Genomic DNA, 26,544 nt, shown 5'->3' on the forward strand with positions numbered 1-26,544 from the left:
TAATAACATCGATTTAATGAACGTGGATCGAGAAGCAATAAGCGTGTCCTGACCTCCCGTATCGCTGGTACGATTCCCTGGACCAGGGTATTAAGAGCTAATCGTCTTGCATCGTCGGATCGTATGTACGGCTCGTATTAATCTTGGAACAATAAGCTATCTCGAAGGTTCCACGATTATCTTCGTTTCTCATTTTAATTTTAGAACATTTCTTCGACCTTAGAAAGATCTAAAGCGTTCAGGGTTAACTGAAACTCCCTGTAGAACACGATCGTATCGATAAGAGATGTCTATATTCGAAGGAATCCGGTTAAACACCGTAATTCCGTATTAGGACAAGATTAGATCCAGTTTATCGGCTATAATTGGCGTGTTTAAGAGGGTTCATAAATATGTTCCTTTTATATCTATGGTATTTTAACGCTGACTAATTTGCGTGCGAATCGACTGTGAAAAAGAAGTCAACCTTATCGGTTAATTGCTAATCGCTGAGAAGAGAAGAAAGGAGATAGCCAGAGAGAGAGAGAGAGAGAGAGAGAGAGAGAGAGAGAGAGAGAGAGAGAGAGAGAAATAGAGAAAGAGACAGATAGAAAAATTCGATGATTGCGCAATTTTCGCAGGAAATTTAATCCAAGATTAAGAGCACTCCCTAGCGGGATTTATTGTCGTCCAGAGGTAAGCTGCCGGTAACGGAATAACAGGACTTTGAATTGCGAAAGCGAAACTCCGTATTAGCCTACTTCTATGTAAGAAAATTAGACGCTACTATGAAGGATCGTTAAGGACGAAAAGTTAATGAGCTAGGAAAATTGTGAAAGAACGATCCTATTCCCGGTAAATCCGATCTAATTAAAAAAAAAAAAAAAAAAAAAGAAAAAAAAAGAAAAAGAAAAAAAGAGAAGAATTGTAATTGTTTCAGAGTCATTCGAGACTAGACTACTCGGACGTTGGAAACGAGAATGATAAACTCGAGTACGTTTTGGGATTTGCTTAACGAGGATAGTCCGTTTTGGGATATCGTATATTCAGCAACTAAGGTACTTTGGGGAGATTTGAGGGTGTTCAAATTACTCGAACGTCTGTTTGTTCGCGTTTGGATAGAGGGAAAACGATCGGGACCGAGGATGTTCTTAGGAAGCACGACCGGCCACCGTAATTCATGTTTACGCCTGTAAAATGAGAGGGCATACCGACGTGTCACTTATTGCCGACTAATATAAACATGACTTCCAGAGACACCCACGAGAAAAAGAGAGAGAGAGAGGGAGAGAGAGAGAGAGAGAGAGATGAAACCTCACAAGGAGAAAAGGGGAATGGAAGAGGAAGAAAGCACGAGTGTGACTCGTAAATCACGCTCGTTTTACATTTTACCTGCACGCCTTCCTCTACTTCGGTACATCGTGCGAGAGATACGAGACATCGATTTTTAGAATCGTTAAGTATCGTCTCTTTTGTAAAGAACTCGTGTGTATTTGTGTCTGCTGCGAGAGAGAGAGAGAGAGAGAGAGAGAGAGAGAGAGAGCAACACGAACGGAAACTCGATCCAAGAACCTTTATTTATCGTCGTTTCATTTTCTTTCATTCGAAAGATAAATGTCAGTACGTATGTACATTCCCAAACGATCAGATGTATTTTTTATTTATATTGATTCTCGAATCGAACAGGACTTTCCATTTGTTCTTTGCTTCTTGCTTTGTCTCTCGTGAAGATCTTCCTTCTTAGGTAAGTAAGCGAGTAAGTGAGTAAGTAAGTGAGTACCTATTTACTTACTCACGACACTAGACATCGTGGAAGCGTGAACCGATCGTTTTCCTTTTTCTTTTTCTTCTCAAAGGCTCGTCTCTAACGGAGATTAATCCGTTCCGCGGAAGTGTAAACGACGAACGCTTATTCTCGTTTGAAGAAGAACAAAGTGACTTCTTTGCAGCTGACATTTTGCCGGTGAACGTCCCAAGAGTAAAGTTCTTCTTGTTTGAAATGCTTCAAGGAGAGGAGAATTCATTAAAGGACGGCCATTTTTTAATTTTCCGAAGAAGGAACGTGATTTGCGGAGATCCATCCTTTTTACGATACGAGTTTCGAGATATCGTCTTTCAAGAGAGAAAGAGAGAAAGAGAGGAGAGAGAGAGAGAGAGAGAGAGTAGACTATCATCCTTCATTCTTTCGGCAATAATCTCTCTCTCTCTCTCTCTCTCTCTCTCTCTCTCTCTCTCTCTCTCTCTCTCTCTCTCTCTCTTTCTCTCTTAAGAGATTAATTCAAGAGCGTGGAGACGCGAGAGTGGCCGTCACCTTCGTTTTGCTCCTGTTGACGCGTTCTTCTGCAGAGAAGAGATAAAAAAAGAAGGAAAGAAAGAAAGCAAAGAAAGAAAGAAAGAAAGAAAGAAAGAAAGAAAGAAGCATCTTGCAGACCTTGAACGTGCTCCCTGATGCTGTGCCTCGATCCAACGATCGTACAGTCTTATCTCATCGCCGATCGATAAGATCGTGCATCTCGAGCATCGTATCCTTGTAACTCTCTTTCTCCTTTCTCTCAAAGAGACGATATCGAGGCTTGCGACTTCAAAGGATATCGTACGATCGCTTTGCTCTCTGTTATTGTTATTTTGTGCATCTATAGAGAGAGACAGAGAGAGAGAGAGAGAGAGAGAGAGAGAGAGAGGGAGAGAGAGGGAGAGAACAGACACGATCCACGATATGCTAAAAGTTCTTCGATCGTTCGATTTGAAAGATAAACGAATTGGGAGGAGAACGGAGTCTTTGCTTTTTTTTTTTGTTTCTTTTTGAAATATTTGGAACGTTTGTTGGAAAGAAAGGAGCTAAAAAGTTTCGACTAAAAACTTTGCAGCGATACGTTCCTCTTTGCACACTTATGCACGCTTGTATTTTTTGCAGGGGCCACGTTGAAAAGCGTTTAATTATGATCGCGTTTCGCAAGGCGAGTACATCCCTGGCAAAACACGAGAGAAGAGCCTCTCGAAAGCCTTCTAGGTCGTTGCTCTCTCTCTCTCTCTCTCTCTCTCCCTCTCTCTCTCTCTCTCTCTCTCTCTCTTTCTCTACTTCCAAGTTCTCTTCCTTCCGCGTTACTTCCCGTGTAACTCGCCACACGCCGACGTTATTACTATTTAATGATAAAACTACGGAGACGACGGTTATATCCGACGGCTGTATCGCATCGTAGAGCGAACAAGAGTTGCTTGGAAAATGCGAAATTGCAGCGGTAATTATCCGTTAGAAGAAGGGTTTTGAACCGACGACGACAAGATTCGAGCGTTGTCGCGTCTCGTAACTCTAAGAGAGAGAGAGAGAGAGAGAGAGAGAGAGAGAGAGACAGGAACGTTTAGCTCGTTACATGCTTTCGTTCTTATCTCGTCTCGTAAGAAAATAGATCTATTAAAAACGTAAAAGGAAATATGGAAAGGGAGACTCTGTCTCGTGGCAAAGTTCGAGGATTAATGTAAATCTTGATCGAGGAAAAGCTTTTTCGAAACAGAGTTAGTTGGGATGATCGGCCGATCGTAACAAAACTTTCGAACTGGATTATTTGGAAGTCCAACGTAAGCTGGATTAGAAGTTAGAAGGTATCGGTGCGCGGAGTGGCTCACCTCTTGAGAGATCGGGATCCGTCGTAAATCGTATTTACCGGCGCGAAAAAGGCCGAGAAAACTCGACGATTCGGCCGAAAATCGTACGTGGGAGTAATGCGGTAGTCGTAGGCGTAGAATCGTCGAATTGGATTTCGAAGACGTTTCGTGCGAGGTGTCGCGGAGGAAATTGAGGGTGGATAACAGTGGTATTGGCTGCGTCGCCGATGGTGGTGCTCTATGTAGTCGTTCTGAATGTAGTCCTCGAAAAAAGGCATTCATAAATTCGACTTACCGGATCGAGTCTCGAGAAGTAACGCACGTATATTTATATTCGTATACATACGTGAAATTGTTAAGAAGGTTTAAGCGGATTATCGGGGAGAGTCAAGCTGACCTTGCGAGGTTTCTTTTCCTACCTCTTTCTCTTCCCATCGCGGCGACGTTGAAAAAGGTCGCGTTTTCAAAATAATCCCTTCGCGAGCCACTTTTCTCTCCTTTCATTCATGAAAAGAAAGGAATGTCGAATTAATCGGCTCGTTCTCCCGATCGAACATCGAAACTTTTCTCGAACGGTGAAAAAGCTCGTAACGCGTTGTTGGCGTTTAACTTTGAAAGTACTTAAAGTAGGAAAAAGCGTTAAAGAATACCTACTTGGCCGAGCATTGTTATCTCGATCTCGAGATGACGATAAATCAGATTCACTCGTTTAATTCAACGCTCGTAATCCGATTAACTTAGCCGCTTCTTTATTTCAAGAACTTCCAACGACATAGTTGGATTCATCGTGGCCCTTTTTCCTTCGAAGCTTTCTCTCTCTCTCTCTCTCTCTCCCCCCTCTCTCTCTCTCTCTCGTTCTATGGTTAGAGGAGGTCTCTCGGAAGGTTGTTAAATAGATTCTGAGATGGGTGGTCAGATAGAGATCTTTATGGAGAACGGACGCCCTTTTACAACCGGTATAAATCCCGAACGACTAATTAGAATTTTATAATAGGACGAAAATGAGCGTCGGATTACGAAGGAGCCGTCTGTAATACTTGGAGCTCGAGCTGCAGTTAAAGATCGTAATCGTAAAACGAATAATCGTTGGCGATTCGTGAATTTACATTCCTTCGATTTTCCCTTTTTTTATCAAGACGAACATAAACATTTACGAAGGCCGAAAGTTCTCTTTTCTATCTCTTTCTTTTCAGCGTTCGATAGAGAAGAGCCAAAAAGATGAAGAAGTAATAAAGGAGAGATTTTTCGCGAGCGAGCAACGACGGAATAAGTAAATCCACCCTCGAGGAGAAGATGGTACTCTCGAGTGTACTCGACTTCATCACGCTAAACCGTGTTTCTTCCTCTTGGACAAGTCTCCTGGCCTACGTTTCCACGCAATTATTCTGTCGACGTCTGTTTAACGGGTGCAATTTATTAGACGCTTCCGGTTCGTTTAGCGAACCCAAAAATATACGGACTATCTCCGAACTTTGCCGACTAATTGCGAGCGTTAACTGCCAGGAAAAAGGTCCAAAACCGGACGTCTAACATTCTGTTTTCCCTCGTTAAAGTCTTGTTTTCCTTCCCTCTTTCTCCCTCCTTTCCTCTTATTCCCTCTCATTCTCTCTCTCTCTCTCTCTCTCTCTCTCTCTCTCTCTCTCTCTCTGTCTTTCTTTCTGTGTCTCGTTTTTCTTTCACGTTTTCTCGTTACTTTCTGCAAGCCAGAATTTCACGCGTCTGAATCGTTTTGTAGATTTTCGAGAAGGATGATTTATTAAGCCGCGAGAACGACGATACGATTCTAAACGAAACAGCTGCTTGCTCGTTGACTTATTTATCTATCGAGGATCCATTAACCTAATTTCACGGAACGTCCTCGATCGAACGATATCCATCTACGCGGCTCCATTGTTATGCGAGTTCATGCGAGATGCAACGATAGATACGAGGATGGGCCGAAGATTGAAAGAAGGGATGGAAAAAAATAGGAAGATAGAGGAAAAACAAAGGGATGTACGATCTCGGGCTAGCTTTCTCAAAAATCAAAGCTTTCGTCTGTGAAAAATTCAAAGTGAACGGGAACGAGAAGAGGGTAGAAACGGAGCACGCGAAAAATCGTTGGCTATATTCGTACGTATATATGTGTATACACACACACACACATGTATGTATATATATATATATATATATATATATATATATGTGTATATTTAGTATACAAAATAACGAGAGAATCCATTCGACGAAAACCTCGTTGTTTTCAGCGATTTTCAAGCGAATGTTCAAAACCGAACAGAAAGTTTTATTAACCAAAGTTAGCCGAGCGTGGTATTTGGTTTTACGCGCTACCGCAGAAAGGATCGACGTTTAATACCCAGTAAATATATATATCGCGCTGAATAATAATCGATTGTGTAGAAGAAAAAAAGAAAGAAAAATAACACACACACACAGAAGAGCGAGTTAAAAAATAAAAAAAAATAAAAACAAAGAGAGAGAGAGAGAGAAACGAGAGCGTAGCTCGTTCTTCTCGCAAATATGTACTTTCATTTTCGTTTTGGCACGATTTCACCTTCTTCTTTTCACGAAAGAAAGAAAGGTGAACGAGTCGCGTGTGTGTATCAAAGTAGACGCTCGTTTCTTCTTCTTCTTCTTCTTCTTCTTCTTCTTCTTCTTCAGTTGAAAGAGGATTCTCGGGTAGATTTGGAAGCGATTTGCATGCCGAAATTCGCCCACTTGTTTCTCAACGCAGCGGGTAGCTCCACTCTTCGTTTTTTTTCTTGCTCATGGTTAGTGGGTTTGACGATCGCCTCCTGCCCACGTTCTCCCTCGGCCTCGAAGTATCCTGGTACCCTTGCTTTCGACATATTGCCGTGCATCAACAACATCCGGTCCCTGAACTTGGGAATCTGGGAGAAATAACGAGGAAGAAAAGAAGAAGCTTGGAAAGAGGATTCCACGAAGCGAGTCTCATAATCGCGCGAGATAACCTTGCCATCTCGCCAATGAACGTTTTCTTATTTCGTGACTCGTTGGTATTCTCGACATTTTTCATTTACTCGTTGGTAATGAAATCCTTATAAATAAATAAATATATATATATATATATTTATATATTTTGTAAATATTTTCAACGAGTTCAATCATAAGCAAGTAAAATATCTAATAACCAAGGAATTTAATCATAGGATTATTTGCCTTGATTTTCCATAGTCGAGGATAAAGCGAATCGACCGAGTCACCGAGTGAAGAGAGAGAGAGAGAGAGAGAGAGAGATAGAGAGGACAATGAGAAATAGTCGATTAAATCGCGAACAGCGATTGGAACACGCGCGGCCCGCGTGTGGACGCCAACTAATTTATTAATCGGATTATCAGCCTGATTTCCCTCGAGTACGTAGGGTGTGGGTTGTTCGATAAAGTCGATCCATCGAAGCCCGAACAGTTCCCCCTTCTTGTTTCTCTTCTCCCTCTCCTACTCCCACTCCTACTCTTCTCTCTCTCTCTCTCTCTCTCTCTCTCTCTTTAGTATTTCTAAAAACTTTTAGCCTCTTCGCTTATCAAAGAATTTTCTTTTCTTTTTCGTACTCCCCGCGAATAAAAAGAAGAAGAAAAAGAAGAAGAAGAAACAGAATAAAAAAAGAAAGAAATACGAAAAAAGAAAACGAAAATGGGGTTGGGAGGAGGGTAGGAAAATAGAAGGGTCTCCCTTTGATCGGAGAAACGTGGACGGATGGTTCGACAGTTTCGAAAGGGCGGATCAAAGAACTCCGGATCGAGACCTGGACACGTTTTCCACGTCGTTCCGCTTGCCGTCGAAGATCGAGATCAAAGTGGTTGTTTCTCTAGCGAGCTTTGGTCCTTCTAGTCATCGGACTAGGCTCACGAAAACCCATTCTAAGGCGTTTCGTTCTTTCTCGGTTAGCTCGATGAAAACGAGTAGTGGGTTAAAGGTGTCTTCTCTTGGTCGAAAAGAATAAAAGAATTCTACGAGAAACCATCTCTCTCTCTCTCTCTATCGATCAGTTTTTTACGGAGAGGGTAAGTTTCTTTGTTCGAACGAATTCTTCTTGGCTTTCCACACAAATTGATATTTCACTGGATCTTACGTCGGGACGTAATCTAGATCCCGCTTGAGATCTTTTGATTCGTTTCAAGTCGTCCAGAAAAAAAAAATGGCAAAATCTTTTGGATGTCTTGAACTTTGGCAATATCGGTAGAGAAAACGAGTTGGAGGATTCAATCTTACGTACTCGATATACATATATGTATACGCAACGTATATATATATATATATATATATATATATATATACAAACACATACATTTTTTTCTTCTCGTTATGGGAACACATTCGACGGTTGGGATTATTTTCTACCTACCCACCGTCACCGAATAAATTCCTTTCCGATCGACGAAGCCGAGCCAATGGCGAAAGATAAGCTCTCTCTGGCGCCGTAGCCTCGAAGAATTCTCACGGCTCATTTGCCAGCCGAATTTTCTCGCCAAATATTTCTCAGACCCTTCCTCTCTCTCTCTCTCTCTCTCTCTCTCTCTCTCTCTCTCTCTCGCACATACAAACGATGGAATATATAAAACACGATGAAAAATGAGTCGAAAAATGATCGACGATAGATTTCTATCGATCTAAATTTTTCAATTCGATCTCTCTACAAGATATAATTAATTGCAATCTCTTAATTCACAAAATAATATAATATAATATAATATAACGAATCTCTCTTACGATTAACTTCGCAATAGCAGCTATATCTTTTTCCATGAAATAAATTTTACAATGAATCGGGATCCTTCATTTTCTGACTAGAAAAAATGAAAAGAAGAAAAGGAAGAAAAGAATGGAAAGAAAAGAAAGGAAAATAGAAAGAAAGCAAAAAAAGAAGAAAGTACAAAGTTAATTCGAGTTTTTCTCTAAAGAGATAGAAATTGTACAGGTGACGGTAGAAAAGTTCCTCTCGCGAGGAATACTCGTTTCGTATTCAGGCGAACTAGCAGCGTATCGAGTTTTTTGAGTTCGTCGTCGTCGTCATCCTCGTCGTCGTCGTCGTCGTCGTCGTCGTCGTCGTCGTCAGTGACGACGGACGAAAAGCTGTAAGTCCGATTCGAGACACGCTTGCGAAAGCTCAGCTCGTATTCCTGTCACGAAATGTCCACCAAGAACCCCTCCTCCCCGATTTAGATCCTTCCAAGCCTGGCTCCTGCTTTTCCGTATCCCTCGTAATCAGTCGTTTCGACTGCGAAGAAATTCGCATTCATAACTATCTCTCTATCTTTTTCTTTCTCACGCGATCACGTTTTTTTGAGATAACTCTCACGCTCGTCGACTACATTTTTAGCCCTTTGTGTATGGAACGTTGATCGAATCGCGTTGAAACGTCCTTTCTTTCTTCTCTCTTTTTTCTTTATCACAGTCTCTATCGATATCGTACGTGACGAAAAAATGTACGGTAGAAGACCATCCATCGAAATAAAGAAAACATCGCGTGGGACCATTCGTGCGATCATCGATCGCGTCGATGTAATCATTTTTTCCATCGAACTTTCAAAGCTCTTAATAAGAATTTCTATTCAAAGATTTCATTCGTCCGAGTACGAGATTCGTTTCTTTTTTTTTTTTTTAATTTCTTTTTTTCTAAAGAAATTCTCTTCTTTAGAAAGGATTACACGTTGATTCGAGATGGCAATGAAACGAGCCGAACCGAGCCGAGTCGAGTCGAGTCGAGTCGAGTAGTTTTAAAGTTAGAATATCTCGTAAGTTTGCGTTCGAGATAGAGCCGGTAGGATTTCCTTAATATTCCCGAAGATAGACCACCGACGATGACGATTCGACGCGGAAGAGCTCGTAAAAGCGAGCATGACTCGCGGTGTGAACGCGACTGTAAACTTCGTGGTAATGTGGTGTCGGCTCGTGAAATCTCTCGAGATAAAGTAGTCGTAAAAGATGGCCGAATGTCCGCTTGGTTGCTCCAGTTCGAAAGTCTTTTAGTTGTGATATCTTTACGCTTAGGTATGCGACATCCGCCTCGTTAAATATGTCGCCGAGCTTTTCCTAGGCGCCACGTATCGAAATTCGTTCTGTTAAACGAGCCCGAGAGTTCGACCCGATTGTTCGAATTTCTTGCGGACGCACAAATTTTCTCGGAAAATTCTCGGTCGAACGTCGGTATTTTTCGTAGTTCGATTATGTGAGGAAGAGAGCGAGAGAGAACGATTCAATGTTTTTTCTAATTCATGGTAGGAATATTGAACGGTTCGTTTAAAAAGTCTCGTCGAAAAGTTAAATGCCGACCCTTCCTTTCTTTCTTTTCTTTCTCTCCATGGTCTCTCCTCTTCCTCCTCGTGCTTCTTTTCAAGAGGATTCACTCTTGGTGAATATTTAATGGAGATACGGGAAGCCTGTTATTCGCATAAACCACCTTCAAAGTACTACGCTTTTCCTGGGGCCGACACAAGTTGCTGCTTTCCGTTTATTCTTCCTATAGCTCGCTTACCATATCGATTCTCCTATTCATCTGTCTCATTCAACGCAATCCATTTTAAAAAAAGGAAACCAAAAATAATTTTTTCCAAGGATAACTTCGTTTACATCGATGTATAACATTTCTTTTTCTTTTTCTTTTTCTTTTTCTTTTTAAAGATAAAATCACGTGGTAAAGATCGACAAGGTATCAAATTTATCCGAGAAGTCTGTCCCCTGAGCAAACCGAGGAGCCGAGTTAGAAATTTTCACGCCACATTGTATCGGTTAACATCGGCACCTCGCCGAGAATAATCTTCTCCAAGAACGTAGCTAAGAACGTAGTGTCCTCTTCTCTTCTTCACCCTTCTTCTTCGTTTCTTCTTCTCCTTCTTCTACCTCTTTCGATATTTTTTTCTTTTCTTTGGATCGTCCGTCCACTCGAGCGAGCATAGAATCTCGGGTTTTCGAGTGTCGTACGCCTCTGTCGATCGCGTGTGCCGTACTTATGGGCACCGTGGATGTGTGCGTACTTTCGTAGATGACCCCCGCAAGATACACGCGTCCTGGCATACCGGGTGGACTCGAAGGAACAGGTTCTTCTCTTCTCCTCGACTCCGAAGCACTTCTATGTGTATTACGTAGCTGTAGAGGGACCCACCTGTAGCGACTGCACGACCACGAGCATGTGTGTTCGTACGTATGAACGAGAAAGAGAGATGGATAGACAGATAGATAGATAGATAGATAGAGAGAGAGAGAGAGAGAGAGAGACTGGGCCAACTTATGTAAACAGGCTCGCGCGAGGAGAGCCGCCCGTTGGCTGCCGTATAGAAGCGCGACACCGACACATTATGCGCTCGATTCCACGCCGTGGAATCTCGCCACACACATGCTCGTTCCTCTCGTTGGTCGTACCTGCTCTACGTAAAGCGTTTACTTCTTAGCTTGTTTGCGAGCTTCCTATTACTTCTCTACGATCTTTCATCTGTTCGCTTTGCTCACGCCGTAAGGAATGTCTAAAGTAAGTAAGTAAGTAAGTAAATAAGCAAATAAGCAAGCAAGCAAGTACTTACGTTTCCTTTTCTTTTAGGATTTGGAAAAGAGGTGGATTTATCTTCGATTTATCTTCGCTGGAACCAACCAAGTTTCCAATAGTGTGTATATATATATATATATATATATATATATATATATATATATATATATGAGGGAAGCGATTTCGAATTTTATCGAAGAGAAAATCGTTTCGCACGAGGAAGATAGAGACAAACGGCGAGGACAGAGAGTTAGCCAAGAACCGCGATTACATTTGACATTTATCGAGAACGACATTTCTGACGGATATTCTCTCGGACGGATGGAGGTTAAGACCTCTCGTTACTGAAAGACCGCGTGCCGATTGTCGATTCGGTGAGATAACGCGCTCGTTAAACGAACGGTTCTTCGAAAGGACTCCGTCTATGAGCCAGACATGAGTACCGATCGAATGTGGCGGTAAGATAACGATGTCGATTCTTCGACGATTATTATTCGAGTCTCTTGCGACACGAAATTTTTTCCCTTTCGGAAGAAACGCGAGGGCACGTGCTAAATGCACACCTCTATCTCTCTCAACTTACGACGATAAACTTTATGTAATTTTCTTTCTTGTTCTCCCCTTTTCTTTTTTCTTCTTTCTTTCTTTCTTTTTTTTTTTTTTTATTTTTTCAAAAATATCCATCGATCATTCGCATAAAAAGATGAAGAGAGCCACCGTCGTAATCGTGCATTCTTTCTTAGCTAAGAAGAATCTTTTTCAAAGACATTTTTTTCCGGAAGAAGATTCGTATTTTCTCTCGACGTTGAGCAGAGTCAAAGATCAATCACCGTAGGAAAGAGATAACAGGGTATGGGGTGAGGATGGGGGTGGGGGGAGGTGAGGGACAGAGACGAGTGCGAGTGCAGGGTGTCTGGGACAGTGTCGTGGGTCCGGATCGCGCCGGATCATCAACGAGTGACGTTCGTCTGCGATCGGTAGAAGCCAGTACGGCGAAAGTGAGTCACCGTAAACGATGCGAATTAAGGACAGTGCACGCAAAAGCACGAGCCAGGACAATCGAACAATTGCAATGCGCGATGTACGCTCGACTCGAACGAGTCGACTTGCTGCCTTCTGGTCAATGGCCTTAAAAAGGTTCGCGTGCTTCTTCCTGTACAATGACCTTTGCCCTTTGCGCTCTTTTCTACCAAATTCGAAGAACTGACTGTTTGCGATAGACATTCCATAAGCGTTCCATCGTTTTTTTAATCTTTTTTTCTCTTCTTTTTCTTTGCATTTTTTTTTTTTTTGTATTATTATCATTAACAAGAAACTCCAGGTACGATCGGTTCGCTCATTGTTCGCGAGGAGCTAGACCGTGATCTCATTTTTGGTTACGCAAACATAGCTACGTTCAATCCCTCTCGTACCAGTGGCCATGCGCCTCTTTAGTTCCGCATATGTACATACGACACCTTAGGTGCGCCGTAAGCGTACACGATAAAACGGAGCTCGTATTCAAGGGGTTAAAAGCGCCACCGTTGTTTGCCTCGAAACTCGGGGATTTACATATGTAAAGCTGCAAAGAGCTCCGACGTTTCCCCCTCTTTTATCTTTCTCTCTCTCTCTCTCTCTCTCTCGCACGCGAATGTTTCTTCTTTTCTTCTTCATTTCAAAAAGAGAGAGAGAGAGAGAGAGAGAGAGAGAGAGACAGAGGCACTCACCTTCCGAAGAGATAGTAATCCGATCGTTTATTTCGGCTTCCACACTCTGTCCCTCGCTCTGGTCTGCTCTTTCTCTTGTTCGTTCATTCATTCATTCATTCATTCGTTCGTTCGTTCGTTCGTTCGTTCGTTCGTTCGTTCGTTCGTTCATTCATTCATTCGTTCGTTCGTTCGTTCGTTCTTTTCTTAGTCCGAGACCTGACCTACCTCTTCGTACTCGAACTCGATCGTCTCTTCTCGGAAATGACTCGAGAAACACCTGTTTGTCTTTCCCTTTTTTCTAAGCTCCCTCGAACGACTAAACTTCGACTCTCGACGAATTTCCCCAGAATTTATTTAGGTCTATATTTATTCCCTCTTCTTCTTCTGTCTCTTCTTTTTTCTCTTTCATATTTCATTTCCTTTTTTTTTCTGTTTTCCTTCTCCGTTTTTGTTTTCCCTTTTTCTCTCTTTTCAATAGTTTTCTTGTTACCACGATTATGCACGAAAAATAACTACGAAAGAGTTCGGGGAATCGAGCTCGAGGAGATAAAAAGAGATGGGAGTACAAAGAAAAAGAAAAAAAAAAAAAAAGGAAAAAGAGAAAGAAAAGAGGAGAAAAAACATACGAAGGCAGAGTTTCGGTTGACGGGTCAAAGTTGGAATGGAAAAATTATTCCAGTGATGTTCTCAGTTGGAAATCGAATTTTCTCGTGGAACTCCATCGTTTGACTTTGACAAGACGATTGCCTGTGATTCGATTCTTCGAGAGAGAAGAGAGAAAGAGAGAGAACGAAAAAGAGAGAAAGAGAGAGAGAGAGAGAGAGATAGAAAGATAGACAGACAGAAACAGAGAGAAAGAAAGAGAAAGAAAGAGAAAGAGAGAGAGAGAGAGAGAGAGAAAGAAATCGAGAAGGTGAAATCAGAAATCAGAAATCAGAAATTGGATTCTGCGAAGATAAATCGAGGCTGGTAGACGCGCACGCGCCTCTATATACATATAACGCTTAAGGAGAATCAAAGAAACAAAGTTTCAACGCGAGTTGGAAATTTTTCTTGGTCTCTTGGGGTAAACGTGTGCGAGAATGAGAAACGTGCGTGTGCGGGTGCGTACGTGTATGCATGTAAGAAAGAGAAAGAGAGAAGGAGAGAATAAATAGAGAAGCACAGAGTCGGAAAAGGATAAAAGGACGACGATGAGGAAGGACGTGAGGTATCCCGTCGCGCGATACGTTGCTGTAATTGGTGCTGCGAATGTTTCTCTCCTTCCTTTTAACATTTCGAATCGTTATCTACGAAGTTGCCAGGTAGTTCCACGCCGCGGATATAATGTCTGGCAATGAGGAATCGTTACACGAAGGTTTATCGTGATTTATCGTCCATTCCGCGATCTTACGTGTAATCTCTTTATAGATTATTTCTTCGTCGGGAAACGCGTAGAGAAGGATTTTATCCTGTCGGCGAAACATGGTTTTCGAGAAGACCGTCGAAGTCTCGATCGTTTCTCTTTTTTTCATTTTTTTATCGTCGTTTTCTTCTTCTTCTTCTTCCTCCTTCCTTCTCTTTTTCTTTTTCTTTTTTTTCCAAATTTCTTTTTTCCCCCCTTTTTCTCGTTATGACTTATGAGCTTTCAAAGAGTCCATGTTTGAGATATCCTTTGCTCGTTCCGCGGACAAGTTTAGCGGCCTCGATTGATTTCGCATGCGTGTTTTCAGTTTAAATATTTTACGAGCCTCCCGCTGATCGTATATAGTCGAAATTCTTTCGTTAATTTTTTTCGGTTTGTTTTAGATTTAAATAGAATTAGATGACTAAATTAAACTCGACAACAACTCCAGCTACGAAGTTAATTAATTTGTTATTGCGATTGTCAACGAATGAGTCGATCGTTGAACTAGGATAATATATATATATATATATACGCATATACACACACACACACACACACACACACATATGCAGTTGTATCGCGTTATTTCATTATTAATTTACATTCTTTATACTGTACTCTAATAAATGATCCAAGGCGACACAAAATACGTATTTAATTGCGCGTTTGTTTAATACACGCACGTTTCTGTCGCGATCGTGACGGATTATACGATCAATTTGAAATTCGTTTGAATTTAAAAGCGATCTCGCATTTGTCGATTAAACGTTTCGCCATCTGACAAAAATATAGCCGAGTCGATCGAAATCGAAATGGGGATGGAGAGAGAGAGAGAGAGAGAGAGAGAGAGAGAGAGAGAGAGAGAGAGAGAGAGAGAGAGAGAGAGAGAGAGAGAAAGGGCGGGAGAGAGGTCTGTAGGGAGAAAGGAGGGAAAAAGATAAACGGGAAAGTGAAATCAACTAAATCGGCGAGTGGATCGGAGATAGAGATGATATCTGGAATTTCTGACAATCCCATTTGCCATTTTCTCGGGAAGCTGAGCCCTTCTCTTCGATCGTATATACGACCGAGACATCCTACGGGAGATAAACCGAAGAACCTTTTGCTTCGAGCCGTCCCTTCGAACTATTATTAACGATTAATACACGGATACTTTGTATCAGAAATTTATCGCGCTCGATATCATAATTTTCCACGAAGAAGAGAAACTTCTTTCACAGCTCGTCGTTTCAATTTTCGAAGAAATTCCGAGGGGAGAGAAGATAGCAAAACAAGAAAAAAAAGAAAGAAAATAAAAAAAAAAGAAGAAGAAGAAGAAGAAGAAGAGATAAAGAAGGAAGGGAAAAAATGAGAGGAAAAAGAAAAAATAATGAGATATGAAATTATCAAGGGAATCAAGAATTTTATCTTTTTCCGAGCTAATCACGGTCGCGCCATAATCGAGGCGTGCGATAGCCATGATCCAAATTAGGAGACGGCGAAGTGGCCTTTTAAAATTCTTTTTACGAGCTCTCGAACATCGTGCTCGGAAATTGACTCGCGCCCGTAGACGACACAACGCTACCACCTCTCTGTCTTTCTCTTTCTTTCTTTCTCTCTTTCTCTCTTTTTGTCTCTCTTTCTCTCTCTCTCTCTCTCTTTCTCTCTCTTCTATTTGCCTTCATTAGCTATCACCGTTCGCAAATCGTTCGAGTCGCGCGTGTACCGCGCATGGAGGCGGCGAGGAAACACGTATTCTCCATTCGATCGAAGATATACCGACTGTAAATGGTACCTCGAGTTGTGTACAAGTCAAAGAAAGTGTGTTTCAGGGCGTAAGAAAAGGACTTTGCGGAATTTTTAAAAGTCTCCGTCGTTTATACGAAGTAGGAACTCCAGTATTCCCGACTCGTTTCATTTATTTTTAATACACTTTGCCGTATCGCTTGTGTGTGTGTGTGTGTGTGTGTGTGTGTGTGCGCGCGTGCGTGTGTGTACACACATATATACACACTACATACATACATATATACATATATATATTTTTTTCTTTCTTCTACTTCAAACTTTCTTTCCCTTCGTTATTATCGTAAAAGAACTTATTCTCCTTCTTCTACCGATGTCTCTTCCGAATAAAGAACCGAGTAACAGAGTTGAAACGTAGTTTTCTTCGGGAAAGATTTCCGACGATAAGAGTTAAACGTATAAAGGGGGGAGAAGACAAGAAGATCGGTTCGATTGGAAATAATCAAATTCCAATGTTGAAACCAACAGTTGGAATGTTCGTTCGGTGTCAGAAAAGATCTCGAGTGTTTATTAAACGTTTTAATTTGACGGGACAAGGCGCGCGAGCGTGAAACCTCGTAAACTCCTCCCACAGGAATGCTAATTACCTCTCATTTCTCATTGCTTGTAAGAGTACTTTGCTCTTTGGGTCCTCATTAGTCGATGATCGATCGGTCGCCGAGTGTCCACGTAAAGGCTACGACATAAATATCCTTCGGAGCCGTCCCGACGATACGCAAATTATCGCGCGTAAGCTTAATGAGCGCCGTCCGTTAAACGCGTGTCTCTATTCTCGAGATAACGACGGGAACGTTTTACGTTGGGTCAGAGTGCAACGATGTCTCGTGCGTTCGCATGAATTTATACTTTTTTTTATATCTTTATTGCCTGCGTACCTTATGCACGCATGCACGTATATACGCGAACAATTTCCCAGAGATATCGAGAACGAATTTTAGAAAAAAGAAACGAAAGATCTTTCCATTTATTTCGTTATTCTCTTATAACGAATTCAACGAAACAATGAATAAATTCATTTATTTATAAAACAGTAATAAATTATTTGAATATCAAATTTAATAAATCGTTTTAATATAAATTAGTTTCAATATTTCGATAGATTTCGACGGAATTAATAAAAACGAGAGAGAAAGAAGAAAATGAAACGAAGAATGAAATTTAATCGGTAATAATAAATTCCAAAAAAGAAAGAAATAAATAAAACAGAGGAAAAAAAGGAAGAAATGGTATTAACTAACGCTAACGTCGACGCGATATCTTCACCCTCGTGAAATCAAAAGGCGCGTCGTTGATTTCCCCCTTGCACGTTGTTAATAATCGAATTTATCTATCGGTGACGATTGATATATCACATTTAGCCTTCCATTTGTCCACATTTACGAGCGAATTCGCTCGTACGATCGTTACTTTACGAGCGGTCTCGCAGCAGGTGGGGTAAAGGGAAGGTTCTCGACGATCTTTCGAGCAAAGCTCTCGTCGAGTAAAACTTTTCTCTCCTTTTTTGGCGTTTTTTTTTTTTTTTTTTTTTTTTTTACGAATTAATCGTTCCTGTTTTAACAGCAAACGACTCTGTTAATTCCGCTATTCCAATGCTCGACAAATTTGTCATTATATCGATTTAATTCTCGATGTTTAATAAAACGAGAATTTATTTCAAGGGATCTAACGATATATTCTCTCTCTTTCTGTCTCTCGTTTTTCTTCTTCTTTTTTTTTTTGTTAACGTCTTTGACGCATTTTCTCTCGTCTCATTGTTCACGTTCGAATCGGTTCGAATCGACCCACCTTTCGTTCGTAATTTTTCCGCTCATGATTACTCCGTCGAAGTTTACGGATCCGAGGAGAGTTCGTCTTCGGCTAAACAAATTTGCGGATAGACTTCATAGGTTACATCGATCGAGTTTTTATTTTAACCGTACGGTTAGCGTGGATATTAACGAGTAACGAAAAGCAAAGTGAAAGCGGAACAATGCGGAAACTCTCTCGATGGTGTTAATTTTACAGGGCAAGTTTACACGATAATAGAAAATACAGCGAACTCGTGTCTCCGTTTTCTCGCGTTACGAGCCGAGCCATCTGGATATCGTCCCGACTTTCAATCCTAAACTTGGTAGACTTACAAGAGAGTAAGAGTAAGAGTTAGAGAGTTAGAGAGAGAGAGAGAGAGAGAGAGAGAGATCGTAAATATCTCGGAATGAAATATATCGGGTAATGTAAGGCCTGCGGACGAGATCGACTCGAAAATACACTCCAGATTGTAGGAAAGTTTCGATCTTCTTCGGGGGAGTGAGAAAAATTTTGCCAGAAATATCTCTGACGTAAGGAGACCAGAGAAAATACGCGCGTCTAAAATCGGTGCTCGAAAAGGTGCGGAGATCGTAATCGTTCGTTATCGATCGATGTCTTTAATGCTATCGGGAGAAAAAAAAAGGAAGAGAAAGAATTTTATTTACGGCAAACGTAAAAACGAACGCACAAGATATATATATAGACATAAATATGTACGACGCAGGATCGAATTTTTACACGTAATCAAGACAAAGGACGTATATACCCGGTTTCTCCGCGGTTAAAGACACATATACAGAGCGTAGATTTATGACGCTTATGATTTCTCAGAAAGGAGAAAGGAATGTGTAGTAGTTTGTTGTGCACGTATCCCGCTTGTAGTACTTGAATATCGGAACAGGTGTTGCGAAGTGGTGCTTTAAATCAGACAGCAACTAATCAAAACACAATGGCGCTCTTCGACGGAGCTATCCGTGCATGCTATAAGCCACCTTAAATAATATCGATAGTCTCACCGAGGATAACGTAGGATAACATGGGGAAATGGTAGAACGTAGAGAGAGAGAGAGAGAGAGAGATACATACGAGCCGCGTGAAAAAAAGCGTGCCGACGCGTTGTATGTACCTATGCATGCACGTACAAACAAATAAAGACCGAACGAATCACGAGCTCGCGAAAATATTTATCGTTTCGGATTCGATCCTTCTTTCCTCGTCCCGGATCAACTCGCAGGCTAATGTCGGCCCCGGATCCCTGGGGAATCGAGTAGAGCGAGAGTTCCATCGGTCGACCAGAAGGGTCTCTTCATCGATCATATTTAATTGAAACCCAACACCCGCCCGGATATCCCTCTATAAATCTAAATTTACCGTCGACTATTTTCACGGTGGTCTTGGGTGGGAGAATATACGCCGTGGAGGAGGAAGGGGGTATAGTCGGAGGAAAATACGGGCGTCGGAGAAAATACGCGCTTAACGTATACGCGTATCTTCGACGCATTTCTGGGTTGCGTTAACCTCGATATCGAGGAAAAACGAACACAATGAAATAGATCCCCGATAAACGTTCCTCCCGAATTTCTTTCTCTTTCGTCGACTTCAAAGAATTATTTATCGGTTATACCGATACGAGGAGAAAGCACGGCATAAGAGTTAGCAAGTGAAATCGGGACTTTTGAAATCGTTCGAAGGCTTACCTTTTAATTATGCTTTCGAAGCTGGGACAAGGCCGTCATTGAAACGAAATAGTTAATAATGTACGTTCGAGGACGTACGATGAGTTTTCTTCTAATGTCGAACGTCTTGGTCTTTCTTCTCTGTTCGAGATTGATTCTATCCAGATGCATTATCGATTGTATGCTCTTTAGCGAGCGTAGAACAGACGAGGACTGTTTTCGAGGCAATAAGGCATACACGCGCATTTGCGAGTATAAGTCATCCTTGAAGGAAGATATTCATGACAGAGCCTTTTTTACACCGGGTTGTCCGTACACGACGATTCGCCGCGCCTCGAGTGCCAAGGAAAAGCGTCGGTGTTACGACGCCTATACGCAACCCAGACGCATACATGGTTACCTAGATACGTACATACGTACATAGATAGATGCACGCATGCATGCATACGTACGTACGTACGTACATACATACGTATGAACGCGTCTACGATCGAACGTAGGATTTTCTTTCGACGCATCGGATCGAAGTTAATCAAAGCGATCGCGGACCGATGGACCACGGCGGTGAACGTGCATAAATATTCATGAGAGATCTTTCTCTGCGTTCTCGCCACTCTATCATCGAGGTTTGAAAGGAAAATAGTCTCGATCGGGTCGCGTCCGATCCCATAGGAATACATTTTTCAGGATACAACCCTATACGCTCGAGTTGATTTATTTTCTTTATATTCATAAACATATATATATATATATATATACATATATATTTCTATGTAGAGAATTGATATAAATATTTTCGATAAGCTATGCGCGATATCGTATCCCAAAGTGCCGATCTTTATTTCTTTGAGAATACTCGCCAGCCGCGCTTTCGGCACGATTCATCGATCGGACCCTCAGAAAATGTCCTCTTCTAGTCCGCCGATATTGTGTCATCGACTCTCGAGACGGTGCCGTTCACCTTGGGTACGAAGCTTCAGCTCGTTTCAAGAGACGCTCTTCAATGGCCCTGCGAGAGGAGACCGGGCTTCAAACGCGCGTAAACGAAGAGGCCCTGCATCCCCCAACCTCTCTCTCTCTCTCTCTCTCTCTCTCTCTCTCTCTCTCTCTCTCTCTCTCTCACGCTGTCTGCTTTTGCACGGAACTTTCTCTCTCTCTCTCTCTCTCTCTCTCTCTCTCTCCCTCTTTCGTTCTCTTTTCATCGAGAGTCACCCTGTAAATTTGCATCTTGTAACTGTGCTCACGCGAAATACTCGTACCTACGGGTACTTTTATAAAAGAGAGAAGCTCTATTAATCCGATCTCTTCGCAGTAATTCATTTGAAAATTTTTTTAAAGTCGACGACGTACCTACACCTATGTCACTGATATTATTCTCTTAAATATCTAGTTATTATACGTAAATTAATAATTAACACACCTACACGAACGCACGCATATACTTATTTGAATTTCCAGATAAAACATGTTGATAAGATAATGAGACAACGAAGGAAATTTAGAACGAATGGAAGAAAGATCAACGAGTGTGACGTTCGCCATACTCCGAAGAAACTGGAAAACAAGAGATTGTTTCTAAAAACCGAGAACTTTCAATGATTATGGGTTTTCGACTTTCCATTGGTGAGTATTACATTGACACGCCACGCGACACCATAGACGTGGAGAACCAGCTATCAGGTTTCGTCCCATTATACCTCCCATGTATTTATTACGGCTTTTCTCCTCTCTCTCTCTCTCTCTTTCTCTTTCTCTCGTTTCTCTTTCCTTCATGGACCCACGGCGTAGCTCTCGTCGACTCGTCCAGGTCCCTTTTCACTCGTCAACGTCTCGTATTCCAGGCGCTCTTCGCTCGTCCAATCAAAACTACGGGCGATGACGTCTTCATTCATGGGCCTGAGCAGCCTTGCACGACTCCGCCCCTCCTCTCTCTCTCTTTCTTCTCTCTCTCTCTCTCTCTCTCTCTCTCTCTCTCTCTCTCTGTTACTCTCTTAACTTTTTCTCAGATTCCATCCTTTTTTCGTATACCCCTTGGTCTCGTACGCTAATTGATCCTAAGTGGTTTTCGGGCCCCCTATCCTTTTTAACGGGGCCTTTTTCTTTTTCTTCTTCTTCTTCTTCTTCTTCTTCTTCTTCTTCCTCATCATCTGCTTCTCGTGGAGACACGTTCGACGTCGAGTTTTCTGACGAAAATTCTGGACGTTGACGAACGATAAAAAACAAACGTTGAGATACTCCTGTCAACGAGCTTGAAAATAGTTCAAAGTTCGTTTCGCCGCGAGAAGATGAAGAAGTAGAACAGTTTTCGATTCTCCCCAAATACGCTTCTTCCGGCACTTTCGGTACGTTTGGAAGATTATATTATTTTTTCTTTTTTCTTTTACGTCTTTCTCTATTTTTTCTCTTCTTGTTCTCAGGAAAAACCGCTAATGCTCAACCGAGATAGATGGTAAATTTCGTTTAAACTTCTCCGACAATCTTCTTCATCGTGGGGAATAGAAGAGGAGGTGAGGAGGGAGGGGAAGGGGGAGAAATAAATATTTGAGAGCGGCTGAAGAAGATCTAGGGGCCTTACCGACGACGACGTGCTCAGTCTAGTTTGCAAATTCAAGCATCTCGAGAGAAGACCTACGACGACAACGAGGAGGAGAAGAAGAAGGAGAAAGAGGTGGTGGAGGAGAAGGAGGTGGTGGAAGAAGAAGAGGAGGAGGAGGAGGAGGAGGAGGAGGAGGAGAAGGAGGAGGAGAAAGATCGAAAACGCCGGAGGTCCTAAGCGACGCGATTATTTAACTTCCAACGTAAAATGTATATACTCATTAAAGTGGATGTTGCCTAACACAGCATCTCGGATGAAACGCTCGCGCGCACATCTTCAGGGGGGCTCGGTCGTGTGTACTGGAAGTTTAATCGTTCGTAAATTGAGAGTAGCGCGAGCTATTAAGAGGTTAACCCAACGGGTAGGAGCGGGTATATTTGCATGCAGTATCGTTGCCTTAATTGTTTCTAAATTAAGGCAACGCCTCGTGTCCGGCGTGCGAGAGAAAAGGAATCGCCTCTTTCTCTCTCTCTCTGTCTGTCTGTCTGTCTGTCTGTCTTTCTTTATAGCATCCTCGTTCGCTTCATTAGCTCGACGAAATACAGTCGCCTCGAAATCACCGCATTAGCAATGATGTCAAACTTTTTGCCAACTCGACGACCGTTCGAGAACTTTAAGAGACGTATCGGACATATTGAGATCTTTAACGATCATAATATTCCTTGAGAAGTCTCATTTATTCCGTAGATTTTAAAAAACACTAAAGCGACACATTGGGCGTCGTATCTCTTTGAACAATGAGCTTTCTCTTTCGCCTTTGAAGAAACGAGAGGGAGAGAGAGGAAAGAAGATTCGCAAAGTCGGAGGCAAACGAACTCGAGTTTCTTACAGCTCGAGCATGGTGCTGCTCGCGTGGTGCCGAGCTATCAATTTAATCGTCGCTTGATGAATGGAAGGATCGGTTTTCTTAAAGTGCCGGTTTCTCTCGGCCTATCTCGTTCTCTTCTTTTCAACTACCTCCTTCTTTCTCCTGAGTCTTCTTGTATGTACTCTCTCGAGGCAACGTGCGCGCGAGCAAAGCGTTTCAAGAGTCATATATCCGTGCCGCGGCGCGCCCTTAAATTATGCGCGCAATTACGTGTACCTGCATCGCGTAAGTGCATCGAGCTACGGAGTTGCACGCACCCGAGTAAATGCATCTCCTGTCTCTCTCTTTCTCTCTCTCTCTCTCTCTCTCTCTCTCTCGATAAAGGCACACCCAAGAGAATGTTCAATCTAGAAGGATTCACTTTTACATTTTTCCTTGGTATATTAAATTTTTTATTTATGAATTATAATATCACCTTTAATTCGTCCATTTACACGTGCACGCGCGTTGTACATATTATTATTATATTTTCATTCGAATTTGTTAGCTCCTTTGGAAAGTTATACGACGAAACGATCGTCCTCTTCGTAATAAACCTTTTAACTGTCTAATAAGGGTTATTATACGCGTGAATCGAACGAGTCGGTTTATATTCAGCGATCTTTAAAGAGCAGAGGTAAAAACGCGTGCCTTAGGTCGACAGCTTGAAAATTCTGTCGTGTGATTATAGATTCACGAGCCGACGAAGCCGTTACTCGTTCGGGACTTCTATACCACCGTGATTCGATTTCTCTGTTCTCCGGCACTTCTCCGATCCCGAGGCGAGGAAGGAAGCTTCAAAAAAGAAAAAAAAAAGAAGTCGATCGGGGAGCCACCATCCTTTCTTTCTCTCTTTCTCTGCTTTGAAAGCGATGCTATTCTTCCATTCCTCTCTCTTTCTCTCTCTCTCTCTCTCTCTCTCTCTCTCTCTCTCATTCTGTTACGAGAGCATCTCCCGTGGAACGCCTGTATAAATTTCAGCACGTACACGGGTACACGCACACGCATAAATTCCACGTGCCCCTCGGGGTACACAGCGCACACGTAAAACAGTGCCTCAACTCGCGGGCTACGCCGGAGAGATACGCATAAGCATGCGGCAGCAAGATAGAAAGCGAGAGAAAGATAGCTGGAGGAAAAAAAAGAAAGAGAGAGAGAGAGAGATAGATAAAGAGAGAGAGAGAGAGAGAGAGAGAAAACGAAAGATGGAGGAGGATAGAAAGAAGGAGGGACCTGCGTGTTCAAACAAAAGTAAGCCTGCAACCTGCACCTCGGCTGCGCATAATGCGCTTCTTACTCTTTGCGAGTACTTCTATCTTTTCTCTTTCTCTCTCTCTCTCTCTCTCTCCTTCTTTCTCTATCTTGCACGAAACCACCTACATTCTCCTATCTCTCCTTCCTCCTTACCCTCGTGCACCTCGTACACCGTATCACACCGTCTCCGTCTCGTCTGAATTTCTCTCCTTTCCTTCTCTCCATCTCTGAGAGATCTTTTCCTCTTCGTTTTGCCGATGTTACACGCCGCGAAGGTAACATCCGGGCGAATGTCTTCTTGTTGCCAGGTGTGCGAGCGAACGTACTTACCTTCTTTATTTCTTTTGCATTTATTAGTCTTATTGTGTTAGAGTCGTTTCATATGTAATCGATCATTTTTCGTTCTTTCTTTCTTTCTTTCTTTCGTTCTTTCTTTCTTTTTTCTTTTTTTTTTCTTGTTTCAAGTAAACACTTCCGACATTTTATTCGGAATACATTTTTATTCGAGATCGGATAACTGTGTACCTTTCGTGACTCGACACGAACGCATGCGAGAGGATTTTTTTTTTTTTGGTTTTGTTTCGTTTATATCTCTCCTCTCCCTTTTCCTTTTGTTCTTTTTGGAAATATTAAGAATTATCTTAATTCCAAAATACATCTCTTTGTCGGAGAAATAATATTTAATGCGAACGATAAACGATCTGCTACGTAAAATATGTATACGTACTTACGTGCCATCGACGAAGAACAGGGGAATGATCGATTTGAATATAATCGTTCTCGCGCTGTGTAAAATATTATCTCGCTGGAATATATTTTATTTTTCGAAACGAACCGCCTGTACGTCTACGTAGATCCCGATAACTCCCGATCACCTTGTTTGAGTTTGAATATTTCATTTGATTTATTTTTCGTTGATCTTCTTTTAAACGATATATCCCCAAGTATGTTTACCTTTAGAGATATTCAACGTTTCTTTATCGTAAGAAGTTAGTTGTTAATACGAACGCGAACTATCGACTGTTATTGTGGTTACGTATTTTCCAGGAAATTCGTTCTCGTGCGAAAACGTAAACAAAACATTGTCGAGCGTTCGACTTTACAGTGGACCAAAGGGAATATCCATTCTCAGTGTAATACGATATCTGTTGGCAAGAGCATCGTTTGGCTTCATACGAGTATAGGTATACTGATATTAATACGTACTATTTTATCTATTTCTCTCATTCGTTTAAATCGATTTCAGTTTCGAAAAATATAATTTAAGGATCGACATAGCCTTCGATGGATATATTTCATTGAAAATTTCTAACGTTTATTTGTCATAACGATTGTAATAATAACGATTTCCTTCATTCTTTTTTCAGCGATTTCGTCATTTCGATTTACAAGTAATTTCAAGGCACAGGGATTTCGATCTAACTCGTTTATGTAATCTATTCGGCGATCAACCTTTCTAAATTTCGATCTACAAGACTTGGACGAGTACGTTGAATCTATCGTCGAAAAGTTTCGTAAATAGTGAGTAAAAATATTCAAGTTCCTTTGATAGCCAACACGTCGTGGACAGAAAGTTCGATTATAATTTTTTAAGACGATTATCGACGAGTTATTATATTCATTAATTAATTAATTTTAATGTAGTCATTGTGAGATATCATATGCGCGTGTTCAAAAGCGTATAAATTATATCTAAAAAAAAAAAATATACAAAATGACAGTGTAAGGAAATGTTCGAGCATGCTAAAGATACGTTTTATCGAGCCGATCTTTCTTCTCGTGTAAGATACGGTCGTATCGCGGTTGATACATCTTCGTTGAACGAGCGACCGAGTGGAAGGAAGATTCATTAAAAGCGATCAATTAAAATGTTTATCTTAGTCTTTCGGTCTCTCCGTATGCGGTAACCTCCGCGTAGTGAAGCCTGAAAATCGATATTATTTGCGATCTATTATAAACTAAATTACGTAACGCGAGTACTTTACCACCGGACCGATGGCTGCATATTTCATGCGGTTTTACAAACGTTCTGTTATCGATGGTATCATAAATTAGCTTTGAGAAATGCACCGAAATAAATTCCCTTCTTCCTCTTCCACGTCATATCTTAACGAATCGAACGTTAACTCGCCCGTAAATTGTGTAAATCAACTTTAAATTATGTATGCGCGTCATCGTCTTGACGTTTTAACTACACCACTTGAATTTTCCTCACGTTATCGTTTTTTATCTATCGACGACAAAGGTTCTAATGGCGGAATAAAAATTCAGACGCGACGTGTACTTATGGAATCAACAGGTGTGTCGAAGGAAACGAGGAAATTGCGTGCAAAATAAACTATAGGCCGGACAATGCGGCACGGTATCCGCGAAAATAACATCTTCGTTGGTCGAGATTTCGTTCGGAAATTTTCACCTGATCTACGAGCGAACGTTTATTTAT

The 26,544-nt window shown here is 41.6% G+C and overlaps 1 protein-coding gene and 1 long non-coding RNA gene across 5 annotated transcripts in view; one reads left to right on the forward strand and one right to left on the reverse strand.

Moving 5' to 3' along the window:
- The window catches only part of LOC122628158, a 74,716-nt gene that overhangs the window by 28,325 nt on the left and 19,847 nt on the right, over positions 1-26,544 (forward strand). Inside the window, exons 3-5 of the long non-coding RNA XR_006326987.1 lie at positions 20,863-21,027; positions 25,149-25,285; positions 25,469-25,622. This is a non-coding gene — a long non-coding RNA (uncharacterized LOC122628158). The remainder of the gene's footprint in view (positions 1-20,862; positions 21,028-25,148; positions 25,286-25,468; positions 25,623-26,544) is intronic.
- Positions 1-26,544, reverse strand: part of LOC122628150 (netrin-1-like) — a 107,366-nt gene that overhangs the window by 26,467 nt on the left and 54,355 nt on the right. The window lies entirely within an intron of this gene.

The sequence above is a fragment of the Vespula pensylvanica genome, chromosome 3, assembly GCF_014466175.1.
Source record: "Vespula pensylvanica isolate Volc-1 chromosome 3, ASM1446617v1, whole genome shotgun sequence".
NCBI lineage: Eukaryota > Metazoa > Arthropoda > Insecta > Hymenoptera > Vespidae > Vespula > Vespula pensylvanica.